Source organism: Triturus cristatus, chromosome 5_1 (genome assembly GCF_964204655.1).
Source record: "Triturus cristatus chromosome 5_1, aTriCri1.1, whole genome shotgun sequence".
Classification (NCBI taxonomy): Eukaryota; Metazoa; Chordata; class Amphibia; order Caudata; family Salamandridae; genus Triturus; species Triturus cristatus.
In genome coordinates, this window is record NC_140587.1 from 325,786,019 (window position 1) to 325,801,854 (window position 15,836).

A 15,836-nucleotide genomic window follows, 5' to 3' on the forward strand; every position below is an offset into this window, starting at 1 on the left:
TACAGATTGTCGACTGAGGAGCGGAGTTGTGGGGGCTCTTTCACATGCATATGTAGTGGTTTGATTCAAAAGTCTACACATGCATGTTTACTACTCCTCACAGAGCATAGTTTCAACTTTTTGGAATTCTTTAAACCTTTCAGGTTGCAGATGGAAACCTGCATCAGTTACAACTTTCCAGTTCAATGGCTAGTGTTAAAATGTTAATTTTCTCAAGCAAAAATACCCATATGTGTATATTTTGCATGAGAAAATAAAAATAAATGCTCAATCAATCAAACAGCTTTTGTAAACCGCAACACTGTCACCCTTAGGGGTATCTGGGCACCGTGTCTCCATTGAAGAGCCAGGTTTTGAGCCTCTTTCTGAAGTCAGCCAGCAAGGGGGCTGTACGGAGCTGGAGGGGAAGGTCGTTCCAGGTCTTGGCAGTGATGTAGGAGAAGAAGCGGCCATTGCTGCGGCTAGTTTTTCATGAGAGAAAACAATTTTGTTCATTCCCTAATCCCACTAATTTTGGTGAGTTTCCCTTCCTCTTCCTATCTTGGGAAGGAGGTTAAGTTCATATATATCAATCCATTTTTAAATTCCTGCGCCTCATAAAATCACAAGGTTTGAAATCACACAATGCCTTTTTGCTATGCAGCAAAAACATTTAGCAAGTTGGAAAAGCATTATGGACTTGCAAATGGATTTACCAAGACATTCCGAATTACGATTAGGATCCAGCACAAAGAGGGAGTTTCCTCTAACTGCTATTCGGAAAGGTATTAATATAACTGATTTGCGAATGGAAATCATTGACAAGTTACTGACTCCACAAAGGAGCTGGTAACATATTCGCAAAGGGGTAGTTGGACGGCTTCCACTTTAAGAATCAAGTCAGGTGACCTCGACAAGGGGTGAGGGAATGTGGGAGTGGCAGTAAGGGCTTTATTTTCTTTAATAAACCAAAGCTTATTTTCAAGGAACATGGGCACCTTTAAAAAACGTTCGTTTGCCATTGCAAACATAGGTTCCTTAAAGGCCACCATTCCTTATTTGTAGTTAATCATACGGGGTTGCAAACAATGAACTGTCTAAATAAAGTTAATTAAGCAGATTGTTCTGAGACCCCAATAACTGGACATTTTGTGATACAACTTGGCACCCAGGACAGATTGCAAATTTGAGACAGATCACAAAATCTTGGTGTGCCATTTGCGACAACGTTTTTACACCCACTTTGTTTTGTACTCTGAGGACTAGCCCTCCAAGTAAATATGTAACCTTTTGCGTAGTAGGAAGAGGTCAGAAATGGGTTCATGACTAAATGTATCCGCTCTAGGTGTTCACAGACCTCTTGTGCATGCCCACTCTAGAACGCCCAATCGTCTCCATCTCATAAGAGAAGCTTCGCTTACATAGGAACCTCGGTTTGAGTAAATCCTTCTACAAGTGCAAAAATGACATTTGTGAATTACAAAAGTGATTTTCACTCGTATTCGAAGATATCTGCGCGTGTGAGCCATCCTTAAATTTGCAGATTAGTACGGTGGTCTTCTTCTCTTGTTCAAATGTGCCCCTTTCGGTACACAAACTCATCACTCATTCAGACAGGAAAGACGGTCATAACTGAGTCTAGAAAGAATACATTGGTGATCCTTGAGTTATTTCTGACTTTTAAAATGGTAAAGTAAAACAGGGAAATTGGTCGCCCGTTGACTGGTCTACGTTACTAAATTATTAAGAAAGTTTGAGAAAAACAAAGTTTCCCCAAGTTCAGCGCTTGATGTTCATGCGCGCCCTTGTACCTGAAGGCTGCGGAAATTCTAATCATCCCGGGAAGTTATTGAAGGGAGGTACATAGTGCAATGTGTCCAAAGAATGAGCAGGCTTTATTAAACAACATAGCCTGTGGCGAGTACTGTACGAGCTCTGCTTTTAGAGGGAGGAAGCAGGGAGCGAGCAGGCTGGAATCCAGCCGTGTTGTAAGGGGCCTGACAGTCCCTGTCAGCGGGCGCTCGGGATGCAATAAATGTGATACCATCCGTGACACGGAGAGCGCCTGCCTCCATCACTCTCAGGTTTACAAGAAGCACACTTTCTAAATGTATATTCTTTTTGGTTTTTTATAGCCCCAAACGTGCCCCCCGAAACCGGTTCAGCGAGCCTGGCATCGGTACGTGCAAGAAGGACAGGCAGGCATGCTGTGCTAGTCCTGGGAGTGATTTTTAGGGAGAGCTTATTGTAGGTGCATTTTCATTTATTCCGATATCTGCCATTTTGCAAATACTTGACAAGGAACAGAAATAATAAACAAAGAAATAATTAGGACTGTGAGATTTAGAAGAGAATTTTGCCGCCTAGCCTAATGACCGCAGCTGAATGCAAAGCTATTTGCGAAGGTGGCTTTAGTTTACAAAAAGCAACTCTCGTCTCTGGTGCAAAACCACTTTTGGGTTTGTCAAAAATTGGTTCTATACTTGTAGAAGTATTTTCTTACACGAAGAGTCGCTGTGTGTAAATGTAGTCATCGGGAAGAGAGTGGATGTGTTCACAGCAGAAATCCTTTTTGAATGTGTGCGCATCCTCAACCTCATACCATCTCCTCTCTGACCCCTTGTCACATTGCAACAGGTCGAGAATTTACTCTTGACAAGGTCAAAAGTAGGTCCTTTCCGGGAAGGGAAGGGAACAGAACGCCCACATAATTAGTGGGCGGGCACTGGAAGGTGCTCTCCAAGAAGAATATATTCCACATGGAGAAAAAAAAAGAAGAAAGAAAACAAGTTATCAAATGCATTTGTGCTTGCTTGGCAGATTTTCAAGTTGGAGGTTTCCTGGCTCAGTTGTAGAAACTTTTGTGAACTCTTGGAAGCCGTAAATCTGTTCCCTTGAGAGGTCGTAGACTCATATATACAGAATATTGCATTATTTTAGTATCTGGCCCTATTACTTGCTGGTAAATAAAGTGAGTATCCCTAATACAGCAACAGATAAATATGGCAGGTGTGGAACCGCCCGATATGTGCAGCTTGCTTTTCTGTCTAGTGCAAATACACGCAGCAATAACCGGGAAATCAAGGGGGCCCTCGAACCTGTGACAGTCAGTGTGGACGACACATGCTAAAGTAGCTGTATTTATACATATGAATCCAGAAATGCTCAATGTTTGGGATTGTACGTGTAGCATGTACTTACATGTTATTGCCTCACAGACTTACCACACTGTTTGAGTTTAATTTTAACTGGTTGCTGCCTTCCTTTTGCCAGGTGGTATTTCTTAAAGGTCATTGGACATTTTTGGGCTGATGGGAGGACTTAAGAAAAGCAGAATATATCACTTTATAATTTTGACATGCAGTAGTTGCCACAGGCAATTAAATGTACCGATGCAATGGAAAGGTGCAGTGCCTCCAATATGGCACATCTGTACAATTATCGAGGCACTCTAAATAGAGGCCTCAAAGTAAGAAATGGTCCTATAAAAATAAAAATAAATTGCCAAACGAAAAGGTCACAAATGTGACATATTAGCTTCAAGTTATTTTTCTGTACACATTCAGACTCATTTTGGTCATATAAATGAAACATCTGATTTACAATAACAGACCATGTGGGGCACATTTTAGAAGAAATGGTTAGTTAAAGGTCAGGCTTTCACAAGAAAGAATAGGTAAGAAGTCCAATTAGCGCTCTGCAGTGCAGAAGAAAGCAGACACAGCCAGGGATGATCATTTTTAGTTGCAGGTTTCTCCTTTCTAACAGTCTGCCTTAATCTGCTGTTTTCTCTCCCTCATCAGGTTGTGGAGGTAAAGAAAAGATGTAGGCCTGGCAGATGGAAGATGGCACCCAGCTAATTGGTGTTTCCTACATTTAGTTACATAAAAAAACAGATGCAATGGTTCGACCCATATTTTACACTTTTAATATTATTATTGACTTGCCCACCTGCTGCAGAGGTACCGGTCACTCTCAAATGCCACTTTCCACCCTTGCCTCAACAGAAGAACCAATCAAATGTGGGTCTTTATAGAAGAATTGGGAATATGAAGGATTATTTGCACTGTTCCACAGGCATTCTCTCTCTCATCACTGCATTTCAACATCTACATGCCTTCACTGGCACATTTACTAGAACAAATGTACTTTGATGGCACCCACAGCCACTTTCGATTTGACAATAGCTCAGAGAATGCGACAAAGTTCAAAGAACACCTAGACCACATTTTCGACAGGGTGAAAGCTTCCTTTGTTATAATGGAATTGAGAATGAGATATGGATACTAAGCGGTTGTGACAGTGTCAAGCTGCATGTTCAAGGGATCAGGAGCCGTCAAAAAAAGTAAAAAGTCTGAGGATGTCAACCTATGGACATTAACCTAAAATTGTTTATGCTAAGGAAGGTTCTGCCACGCATGAAAAGCAATCACCAACATGTGAGTGAGTAAGGCCCTAGTCATGGATCTCTACATCAGCAGCGGCCCGTGCAGGTAAGAGCAGTAGAGCAGTGGGGCAGTGAGGCCGGGTGGGGGGCGGGATTTCTACAGGCGACCATGAGGGAAAATTAATTATTTATTTAATTTCCCCTTGTGATCGTCTGCCGAATCCCCCTCAACCTGGCCCCACTGCTCTTACCTGCACGGGCCACTGCTACTCTACATGACTCTCCAAAACCTCATTGACAGGTTGCAAAGACTGTCAACTCATGGACCCAAACCTTGCTTCAACCTTTGGAAACACAACCCTGCTTCAACCAGCCTTGTATGCCTCAGAATTCCAGGATCAAATTCTAAATCTTATGGGCCATTCACAAAGCATTCTGCAGCATAAAACTCTGTTACCTTCATTATCTAGCCCCACATTTTATCCTGAATAGGGGCCTTATTATGACTTTGGTGGTATGGCAGTGAGCCGCCATGCCAGCGCCCCACTGCCACACCTCCAGAGCCATATTGAGACCACCCGCCGGATTTTGACTGGATTCCAGGTCGGGCGGTCCTAAGGTGCCTGGCCCACAGAGGTGCAGGGCTAAGGCTCATACATGAGCCTTAGCAAGGCAACGCAATGGGAACGCCATTGCACGTTCCTGCAGGGCATGGACTGTTAACGTGAAATGAGTGATGGAATAGCTTAGAAAATGTGTTTGGGGACCCAAAAGTGGAATATAGGCAATCCAGGCTTGCTACTCAATGGAATCATGACATTTAAAGAGACAGCAATAGTTTTGAAATGTAACTTCCCATGCCCAAATGTTGTAAAATTATTACATATGTCAGGCCTTTTACAACGGTTACAAGCTGACTACTTGTCAAGACTACCATTTTAAATTGAAAATAAAGTTGGGGAAGGAAAATATGATGTGGTGTGTATGTTTTTTTTTTTTAAATTAGCATTTTATGTAAAGAACAACAGAAAGTCAAAATTCTGTATGGTCATAAAAACATTGTGCCATGCCTTAGATCTTATCATTCAGCTGACCACAAATACAAATAAGAAATATGCACGGTATAAAAATAATGCTGTGGCATTATCTTGTATAACAAATGTAATACACAGGCCCATTGCAACGGAAAGTCTCATAGAGGGAAGTGGGACAGTCAGCGCCACATCACATCATGTTGGCTATGTAGAAACACTGGCAGCGGTGGTCAGAGACCGTGTAATGTCAGGTACAGTTATCTCTCCTAACGACTAAGACGGGGAAGGGGCTTGTGATTGTAAATAAGTTAGGAGTGGCTCCCAAATATCTACATGGTGGGAGTTCAGCGGCAGTAGTTCCCAGTAGTTGGCCAGTTGCTCCTGGCTGTAAGCTGTGTCACGTAGCCAAGATGCACCCTTTGGTGCAAGTTTCATTCCCCAATGCTTGGCAATCTGATGCTTGGCAAGAGCGTAGCTGTGAAACGCCGATACACATAGCCCATTAGTCAGATCAGTGGAGTTGGTGATAATGAATAACCAGTGATCTGTTGAATAGTGTGGTGTATTTCTCCCCAAAAGTCTGCTATTTTGGGGTACTCCCAAGCCTGATGGAGGAAGGAAGCCTAAGGCGCTGAGCATCGCACACAGGGCCATATTCTCAAGGAGCTATCTCTGAGTTAACGGCACTTTAGCGCAGCCAAAGTCGTGATAAATTTACCGCCCCATTCACAAGCCGGTGCAAACAGCCGTCAGCACCACTTTTCCGTCGTTTGCATCCGCAACAAACATCACCACGGATGACCCCGGCAACTATCACTAATGAGATGCAGAGTAGGCGTTCCTGAGCAAAAAGCAGCAACAACAACACTCCACAACATTCTCAACGACCAGCCAGATCTGCGATAAGAACACAAAACATACGATAAGGCGCATTAACACCAGGAAATTAACACCTGTTCTGACCTGGTGCAAAGTCGGACCACAACCCGCACCCGACAAGGGAGCACAGCCCATAGCCACACATGAAGAACAACAGATGCCCCCGAACAACTGCCCATGCAGCACGGACACCCAAGAGGGCCACAACATCCACTGACACCACACCCAGGCCCGCAACCCCCCCTTGGGCCCCCACCCCAGGCCCCCCCAAACCCGGACAAAGAAACTGCACACCAACACCATGAATCCCCCCCAAAAATAATTTGCCTGATGTCGCACAAGCAGGAAAATCAACATACATGCGTGGCCAGAAAATGGAGAATCAGTCATACAGCAATGCAATCAACACAAAACACCATTCAAACAAAAGCCAAAATAACCATTCAGATGAGTCCTAGCGGGTGCTAACTGGACAATCTGTAGGACACAGCCTGGAAGACAAAATCCAAGAGAAGAAGGTGTGCCATGCGCACAACAAAGGAAAGAGAGGGAGAGAGGGAGGGAGAGAGAAAGGAAGAGAGACGGAGTGAGATTGCACAAGCAGCGCAAGGCCTCTCGGGCACGTGGCTCTACATGCCAACTTGTGTGTGTGTATTGCCATCGGTACACCATGATCCCAAGGGCTTGTCTCAATCTCAGCACCAAAGCCACATCACTTTCCGAAAACACAAGTAGTAGTCAGGCAAACCTTAGGGATGAAAGCTTCTTTGTTCCAATGCAGAAGGCGGGAGGACAACTGCACCTCTGACCTTGGTCCTGAACGTGGCTGGAACACCCTGAGAGAGATGCCATGGAAGATGGGGATGACTCCCACACCACGCATTGCGCAAATGAACTATCCAACTTATCCACACCCCACACCTGCCTAAGGTACCCGCGCATGGGATGCCCTTGACACTTACGGGAACAGCAACCCATTCTCTCCAACGTTGCACACACATTCGAATCATTCTTTAGAGCTGTGGCATATCCTCCACACAACTGCCGCAGTCCAGAAAAGTGCCGGTTCCATGAGACGCACCAACGCAATGGCAGGCCATCCCAGGCACATGCAGGACCCCCGTCACGTGGAACAGTACCGTGCACGTATGCTGCATTTACTGGGCGCACTGCCGCTGGCAGTGCTACGGAGCAGTTACCGGCTGAGCTTCCACCTTGCCTACCTCACCTGCGTCCAGCCCTGGTTCCACTGCCGAACATGCACATTCGATGTCTGCCTATTCAACATAACTGTAGATGAATTGGACTATGACTTGTGTGTGAGCCCCCTGTTGGATCATGAACAGGAGTGTAACCGAGAAAGTCGTGCATGGGATGCCTTGACATACTGGGTATGTGTTGGCAGTTGTGCAAGGGAGATTGCACAATTCCTCGTGTGCAGTGACCACATTGAGGCGCTCCCCTATTGGGCTGTGTTGCGGATTGGTGAAACGGCGTGGACTGAGCACACCTGCCCGGACCAGTTTATGGATTGGCTCACCCTGGTGTTCCTTGAACACGACAACGACATACTATTGGAACACATTGCACATGAAGCTGCGCGGGTATTCATGAACGATTAACTACGTTCCTGCAGCCACATCGGATTGTCACCCACAGCACAGGTCCCAACACCTTGTTGCATCATGGGGAATGCTCACATATCCCACCACAAAAGAGGACATGTCTGCCTTCATCAGGACTCTGGAGGCATGTGCGTGGAACTACGCATGTGTACACACACCTGTGCAACGTGATGCAGGTCCATGGTCGGAGCAATACAGCGTCGTTTGGCAATGTTACCAATTCGGACACACTGCTGGGGGGAGAGTACACACATGGCAATGTAGCACGACATGTCAACCTGTCGGACCCTTTCACCTGATCACTGTCAGCAGAGCAGACAGTCGGCGCACTCCCATGGCAGAGCACTATACAGACCCCAGGGGCAGTGAGTCGTGCCCCCTCACACGGGGCAATGGGCACACGCCAAACAACACATGACACATCCAGCACAGTAAGGTGGGCTGAGACCGTTGCCATCCGTGATGATTGTTGTCTATTTTTGCCTCACCATGTCCTTCACCTCGACATGTTCCCATGCTGCGTGTAAGTGTCGTAAGCATGTCCCTGCCAGTTGTGGCCTTTGCCTCATCGGTACTGACACGCACATGCCAATAAAGTCAATGCTACTTCAGTGGTGTCTAACTGTGATGAGTGATGATTAGATTGTCCACTCATGTGCCACAATGAGCATCGTCCCTACACAGGGAGGAACTGACTGATGCATGTACAATGGGGGTGGCTCCCATTTTGCAAGCTCCACCTCTGTGAGCCAGACATTGTTTTGGGATAGTTGCTGGCCGACCTGTGCACTTACGTGACTTCAGCAATGCGAGCATGGTGTCCAAACTCAGACCATGTGGAGCAATGTTATGAATAATAACAGGACGTGTCCACACAGATGTGTGTGGGTAGGTATGCGACATGAAGTTTGGTTTTCGCATGTGATGTAGGACACCACTTCTGGTCTGCTACCGATTTGGTCATTCCTACACACAGCCCTATTCAATACACAAACGTGTGCCTATGTTGGGGGGTTGTGAGATTGTTGTTAATGTGCAATGGGGACACAGCTAGTACTCATCTTCACAGTCAACCAATTGACCATGCGTCTCAAGGATAAACATGCACATAGATGTCAGTTACCAGGGTGTACCTTCATGTGCAATCATTGTCCCTACATCCAGCCATACTTCCATACGTGAGTGAACATAGTCATGACACATCTGTGTGATTTAGAATGTTTTATTCACATTCTGGTAATTGACAGAGCTGAAGCTGTACATGGCCATCCAAGCCCACATTACATGGAAGTCCAGTGATGGGCCAACCAGAGACCGTTGGGGATTGAAAAGTGATTTGGAAGAGGGGGAGTGCATTCGGCAGCAGGATTGCTGTGTAATTGTCCAGCAGTGAAGATATGGCAGTCCGTGTCGGGGTCCGGGTGAATGTCGCAGAGTGTTCCGGGGATCAGTGGAAGGTATTGTCCCAGGGCATGATGCATAGGTCAGAACCAGGCAGGGGCTGGCCTGCGGTGATGGATGCCTCCTACTTCACACAGTAATTACTATCCCCATCGTACTCCCCTGATACGGGTTCTGTGTCCGTTGTGTGTGGTGGGGTGATGGCTGCATCACAGTGTGCCACTGACACATCAGGGGTTGGAGCTGTGTGTGACGATATTCCAGCTGCAGTCATCTGGGACAGGCTCAGTGGCAGCAATGGCAAGATGATGAACTGCAGGGCATTGAAGCTCCCAGCTACTACTCGCTGGTGTCCAGCCGTGGCAGCCATACTTCCAGCCTGCATCTGCTCCATGGTCTCCATTGACCTCCGCATCTGTGCCAACTCTGTGCTGTCATCGCTGGTGCCTGTCTGACCAGACAGTTCTTGTATCTGATTAATGGCCCCAGCGAGGTCAGCCAAGGTCTGTGGTGGAGCATGGTGTGGACAGGGGGTGTCCGATAGGGACTGTACGTGTTCCCTGATGGGACTCAGACACCCACATATGGCATCGAGTTTGGCTGTCATGAGCTCGAAACCCACCCGCAGCTGATCAGCCAACTCAACCTGGTAACCCAACACACGTCGTTGGAATTCCATGTATTGGTCAGGGGGGTCCTGGGTAGGCCTGGGCAAAAATTTCGTTCCGTTCACAGAAATTGCGATACTTTGACATTTTCGCGTTCCGCGGAGAGCGCGAAAATGTCAACATTTCCGCTTTCCGCAGCTTGGCGATAATTTGTTTCTTGCTCGCGCTGTAAAATAATACATTCTCGCGCGCGCGCGATCGCCTTTCCTAAATCCCTGCGTTCGCCGACAAGTTTTCTTGATCCGGTCGCGTTCTCCATGAGATGTTGGATTGTTTTTAGCCATTTGCGCTGTCTCGCGACAGTTCGCGCCTGCAGTGACGTCATGCGTCGCGCGATCACGTCTTTCTTCTCACGATCATGCACCGCGAGACAACTCAAAACAAGATGGCCGCGCCCGCGAGCAACCACATGGGTAAGTTGGCGACCCGCAACCATGCAGAAAATCTCGCGAACATGCGGGAAAAAAAAATCCGCATCTTCGCGATATTTCCGCTTGTTTGCGATAATTTTAAACATTTTCGCGATAGTGGATTTCTCAAATTCCGCCCACCCCTAGTCCTGGGAGACCGCCGTGGTCGTGTGTGTTTCCTGCTGTGTGGTCTGTGCAGGTGGTGGGGTCACCTCGAGGCAGCTGGCCTGCCCTGCTCCTGGGGATGGGGTGCGGAGGCTGTCCATTATCCGTTGGAGGGTGTCTTGACATATGTGCAGGTTGTCCTCTTCATCATCACTGATGAGAAGTGTGGTGAGCTCTGCAGGAGGTGTTATTTGTCCCTCTGCAACATAAAGGGGAGATTCAGGTTAACAGAGTTTCACATGTATGTTGAAGATTTGCAGATGTTTACATTCAGACTGCATGCCAATGTACACTGTGACTGTTTTGGTGGAGCTGGCTATTTGATCGCAGTCAGTGTGTTTTTCGACTACATGACGCATTTGTGGTAGTACCCGTACATTATCACCACACAGTGTCAGGCAATGCCAGATGTGAGTGGACAGTTATTACGCACAAGCGGAACCTGTTGAGAGCTCTGTCCTGTAGTGTTGGTGTTGCACTTTGTACCACATTGCCGTCATTGCTGATGTTCTGTGATTGCTATGTGTGTGTGCTGCATTGTGGGGGATTTGCCTCTGCAGCTCTGATTTCGTGTACCCTTCTCCCTTTGAGACGGGGTGCCTTTGAATTGTGTGCTTTTCAGGGGCTGAATTCTTTGCGACTTGGGTCATATGTGCTCTCGGACAGATTTTGTGGCCTGGTGAATTGTTCGTCTGCTGCGTGTATTGTACGGCATGGGTTGTGGGTGCACGTGGATATGTCAGAGTGTGGCCTGCTCTTTTACGGATGTGATCCGCACTGAGCCACTGCCTTGTCCATTCGTGAACCATGTCATGTTTTTGGGCTGCTGCCATGCTATCGGGCATGCAGTGTCACTTGCATAGTCAGTGTGGCTCACAGAGCCCCTGCTTTGCTGGATCCAGCACATGTGCATGGGTAGGTTGTGGTATTGGTGATAGGGAGGGAGGCCCCTTTGTGCACATTGTGGACGGGGGCCTACTTGGTGTTTCTATGTGTGCTGCAGTGTGCCAAGGCTATCCGGGACATGTTCCACAATCATTGTGGGTGTGCAGTGTGCTACACATAATTGTGCATGTGTGCCATTGTGCCCATCTCCCCCGTCCCCCCAGTCCCTGGTCTTTACTTACCCTGTTGCCCTTGGGTCAGGTCGTATAGAGCTGTGTCCAGGCCCCCAAATCCTGCCACCGTCTCCACACTGCTGACTGTGGCCACCATTTCCTCCAGCTCATCCAGCTCCTCCTGTGTTGCAGGACTCCCACCTCCAGTCGCCGTTGCTGCCTTCCTGTTGGCGGTGAGTTTCTGTTTGGTCTGCCTTTTCACATCATGCCAGCGCCTCTTGACCTCCTCCATTGACCTCCTCAACACTCTGACTGCATTGACTTTGGTGACGATGCACTGCCATTTTTCCGTTTGGGTTGACAGTGGAGGTGCCGAACAGTTGTTGATGGTGTTCTATCACCTCCGTGACGATGATCCGGTCTTCCTGAGGACTGAACCCCGTCTTCCTCTTCCTATTCTCCTTGCCCTTGTCCTCTGCACTCGGTCCGGGTGCATCCATGGTGCTACGCAGTTTATATTGGTTTTGGTGTTTTTTTTTCTTTCTTTTATAGTGCATTTTCCCGTCAGACGTGTGTGATTTGCAGGCCTGTGGCTGGTTTTCAGAGCTTTTTGTATCGTGCTTGGCCTCATCGCAGCTTTTTTGCGTTCGTGTTTCGCATTTTTGCGGCGTGGCGTTGTTTTTAACGTGGCCATTTGGCCCGTTATCTGGTGACTATCGCATGGTACCGCCGTGTTGTGAACACTTAGTTAACACTGCATAAATTTCCCGCGATAGACTGCGATGTCGTAGGTTGCGGTAAGTTACTTTTGCGATGATTATCACACGTTGTTGATAATATGCCCCACAGCGCGCTTCTACCAGGTGGCCCTTACGCTTCATCTGCACCGGTGTTGGATGCAACCTATGTAAGAATTTAAAATGAGTAAGTATGAGTCTGTAACTGGGAGTGGGCCCCAGTTTGTTCACTGCAATAGGTCTATTGTTCCTCCATGCGTCGGAGGGGTCAATGTCCACTGCCCAGTGAGCCAGGTCGATGGGGCAACGGGCTGGTGCCTTGTCTTGCATAATGACACGTGACTAGTGTGCGAGTGGAAGCGTTAGTCAATATGAGTTGGAGCGCATGTAATGTAGTCAGAGGTTCAAGAAATGTTCTGTGTTGCGCTCAACAGGTAGCACATATCTGGTAGTAAAGTAGAGTATTTAACATAGTGGGGTGCGGAGTCTCCTCCATTAAGAATGGGGAGAGGAATTGTCCGTCATGGTACCAATCACCGTATGTGAGTATTTTCCAACTATGCACCCATTGTTTTGAGCCGTCATCCCGTAGAGCAGCAGCTTGGGGTTATGGGGTAATGGGATGCATGGGGCATATAGGCAGTGCAACTGAGCACGGTGGCAAAGGCCATCCCATGCCCAGCGTACACACTCCGCAGTGTTAACATCTATTTGTGGAGGTTTGTAGGGTTGATAAAGCGCAGTTGATAAAGGTATCAGGGAGACAATGTCTGCCATTAACCACCACATTTGGCTGGAATTGTACAGTGTGTATCCAAAATGCATATATTGGGCATGAGCACATATTGGGCAGTGTTATGCCTGATGCATTTCAACCCCCGTCTGAACAGTAGTGTGAGGATTTCCCATGCGATTCTAGGTTGTTTCTGAGTCCATGCCAATGATATCAGATTAGATCGCAATTGCCAAAGAAACTGTAGAAGAAGTGGCAAGGGAATATTGAGAAAGAGGTATAACAATTTTGGCAAGACCACCATTTTGGCAATGGCCAGTCGACTTGACAGCGATTAAGGGAGGGGACTCCATACAGGGATTCTGTCCTCTAACCAGGACATCGCCCTACCATAATTGGTGCACCACAATTCATCCCTGTCCTGGCTGAGCCGAATTCCTAGATATTCCACTGGTTTAGTTGCCCACATCAGAGGAAAATGAGTGTCGAAGCACTGTGTGGCATCAGTGTGGGGAAAAGCAATAGATTTAGCCCAGTTTATTTGCATGCCTGCCTGACCCCCAAACTTAATGACTACCCAAATGATGGGGTCTAGGTTGGTTTGGGGTTCCCAGCCATAGAGAGCAATGTTATCAATGTACATGGAAATCATGAGGAACATGGCGGTCGGTTAACAGCAGACCCCTGCTGACTCACCTCTCTGGGTCGCCAAGACACGCCAAGCCAAGTCTCGCGTAACCGCTGTGCCGGAAACTTCAACTGAGCCGTAGACACGCTCTCGGGCCACCCTATGGGGAGGGAAGCCTGCAGTTTTTCTGAGGGAGTGGAGGGGCAGAGACACCCTTGGGATTTCTCCATGCCGCGTTGCCTTGACGCGCGCGTACCACGGCTTGCCTCCTCTGGAGATCAGAGGTTACTGGCCGCAATGGAGCTATGCCGGGACCGGCAAGCTGCAGCACAGTTCCACCACCGGGTCACTGGCAGCGGTGTCATCACAAGTCTGAGAGCACGCCAGCCACTACAGCCCCCATCACAAACCACTACACTGAATCCTTCCTCTTTTTTGCATCTTATATGCCCCAAAAAGACTCCTCCGCCAGGTGGGAAGGAGAAGGGACAGGGGAAACTACACACGAATGCCAGAAAAGCAGAGAAGACTAGAGTTTCGTCATCTGAAGAAGGAAAGTTACAAGGTATTTCATGCTACACTTAGAGAAATAAGCGCATAGATTTCTGCACTGGACTTTCTAAGGGGGGGGCCTCAGTGTATCCCCCCCAATAATCTTCCCTAAATCTACACCCACTCCGCCACTCACTACTGCACCCCAAACTCCTGAAGCCGCTTTCTAGTTAAAGAGCTGCTTCCTGAGCACAAGAAAAAGAGCGGAGGAAAATCGAAGCTCATATCAGATCCCCTGAATAGGAAAGTTAAAATCACGCCCTCACTGAGATCCTTTTTAAAGTACAAGGAGGGAGGGCGGTCGCTTTCCCCAGTGAGGCTAGTACACCTTTTGCCCCAACTCATATAGATGCTTTCAGAGGAACAGCACTTCAAAAACCTGATCATAGAGAGCAGAAGGAGCTCCCCCTATCCAACCATTTCCAAGTTTGGAGGAAGGTATAATACTCCCAGAACTCATAGGAGGGGTTGAATTAGGGGCACCAATACCAGTGATAGAGGAAGACATCTTTGCCCCACCTATAGAACAAGACACAGGAGCCTTACTGTGTTCACTTTCCGAGGAGATTAGAACTAGATTCTCACTCTCTCAGGCAAATCAGACAAAAATCTGTGATATGTGCGAGAGCCTAAAAAATAAACGTACGGGTCTAACGGAAAGAATAAAGAGCTTAGAGGTATTTCTGGAGACAGTGCGGGAGGAGACAGCAGGGATCAGCAGAGAAATTGCGGACCTTAAGACAAGTGGAAAATTACTCCAGGAAAAGGTTGAAGCATTAGATTATCACTCCAGTAGAAACAATCTAAAGATCCTAAATATTCCCGAGGGTAGTGAAGGAGGCGATTTAAAATAGTTTGTGATAGCTCTGATAAAAGAATTCATACCATCTGTCAGGACACTAGATCTACATCAGGATATACAAAGAGTACTTAGGGACCCGTACAGGAGAATCCCAGCATAACTAAGCCCAGAAGGGTACTGATAAATTTTAACACCTATGTGATGAAGGAAAAGATACTGATGGAAGGTCTTAAGGCAGGTTCATATACTAAAAATGAGTGGTCCTTCCGTATTCGGTCGGATATTGCTAGGGAGACAAAGAATTGACAGTGGGAGTTTGGTAAGCATATACAAGAGCTTCGATCATTAGGTGCCACGGCTCAGCTGAAGTTCCCTGCCACTTTGAGAATAATGTGGAACAACAAGATGTTTAACCTAAAAGATTCAGATGAAGTTTTGGATTTGATTTAAAGAAATGAAAACTTGGACATGGCTTGGCGTAACTGTTAGGTAATCACTTATATTCAATCCGGAGAGTTGAGGGCAAAGGGTGTTAAGGAAACGCCCAGGCTGGTTAAAGGGAGGGTTCCTCAGGGGTCTGTGGGGACATGATTATACTAATGTAAATATTTCACTGGGTGGGGAACAGAGGGGGAAAAAAACAAAAAATTAAGGTCCTTATGTGTGGCAAATATGTTAAGGTTAAGAGGTTCAAAGAAAAGGTGTGCCCCTCAAGATGACTAACTTTAATAATACCAGCAGCCTAAGGATATTAAGTTGGAATGTAAATAGGTTGAGG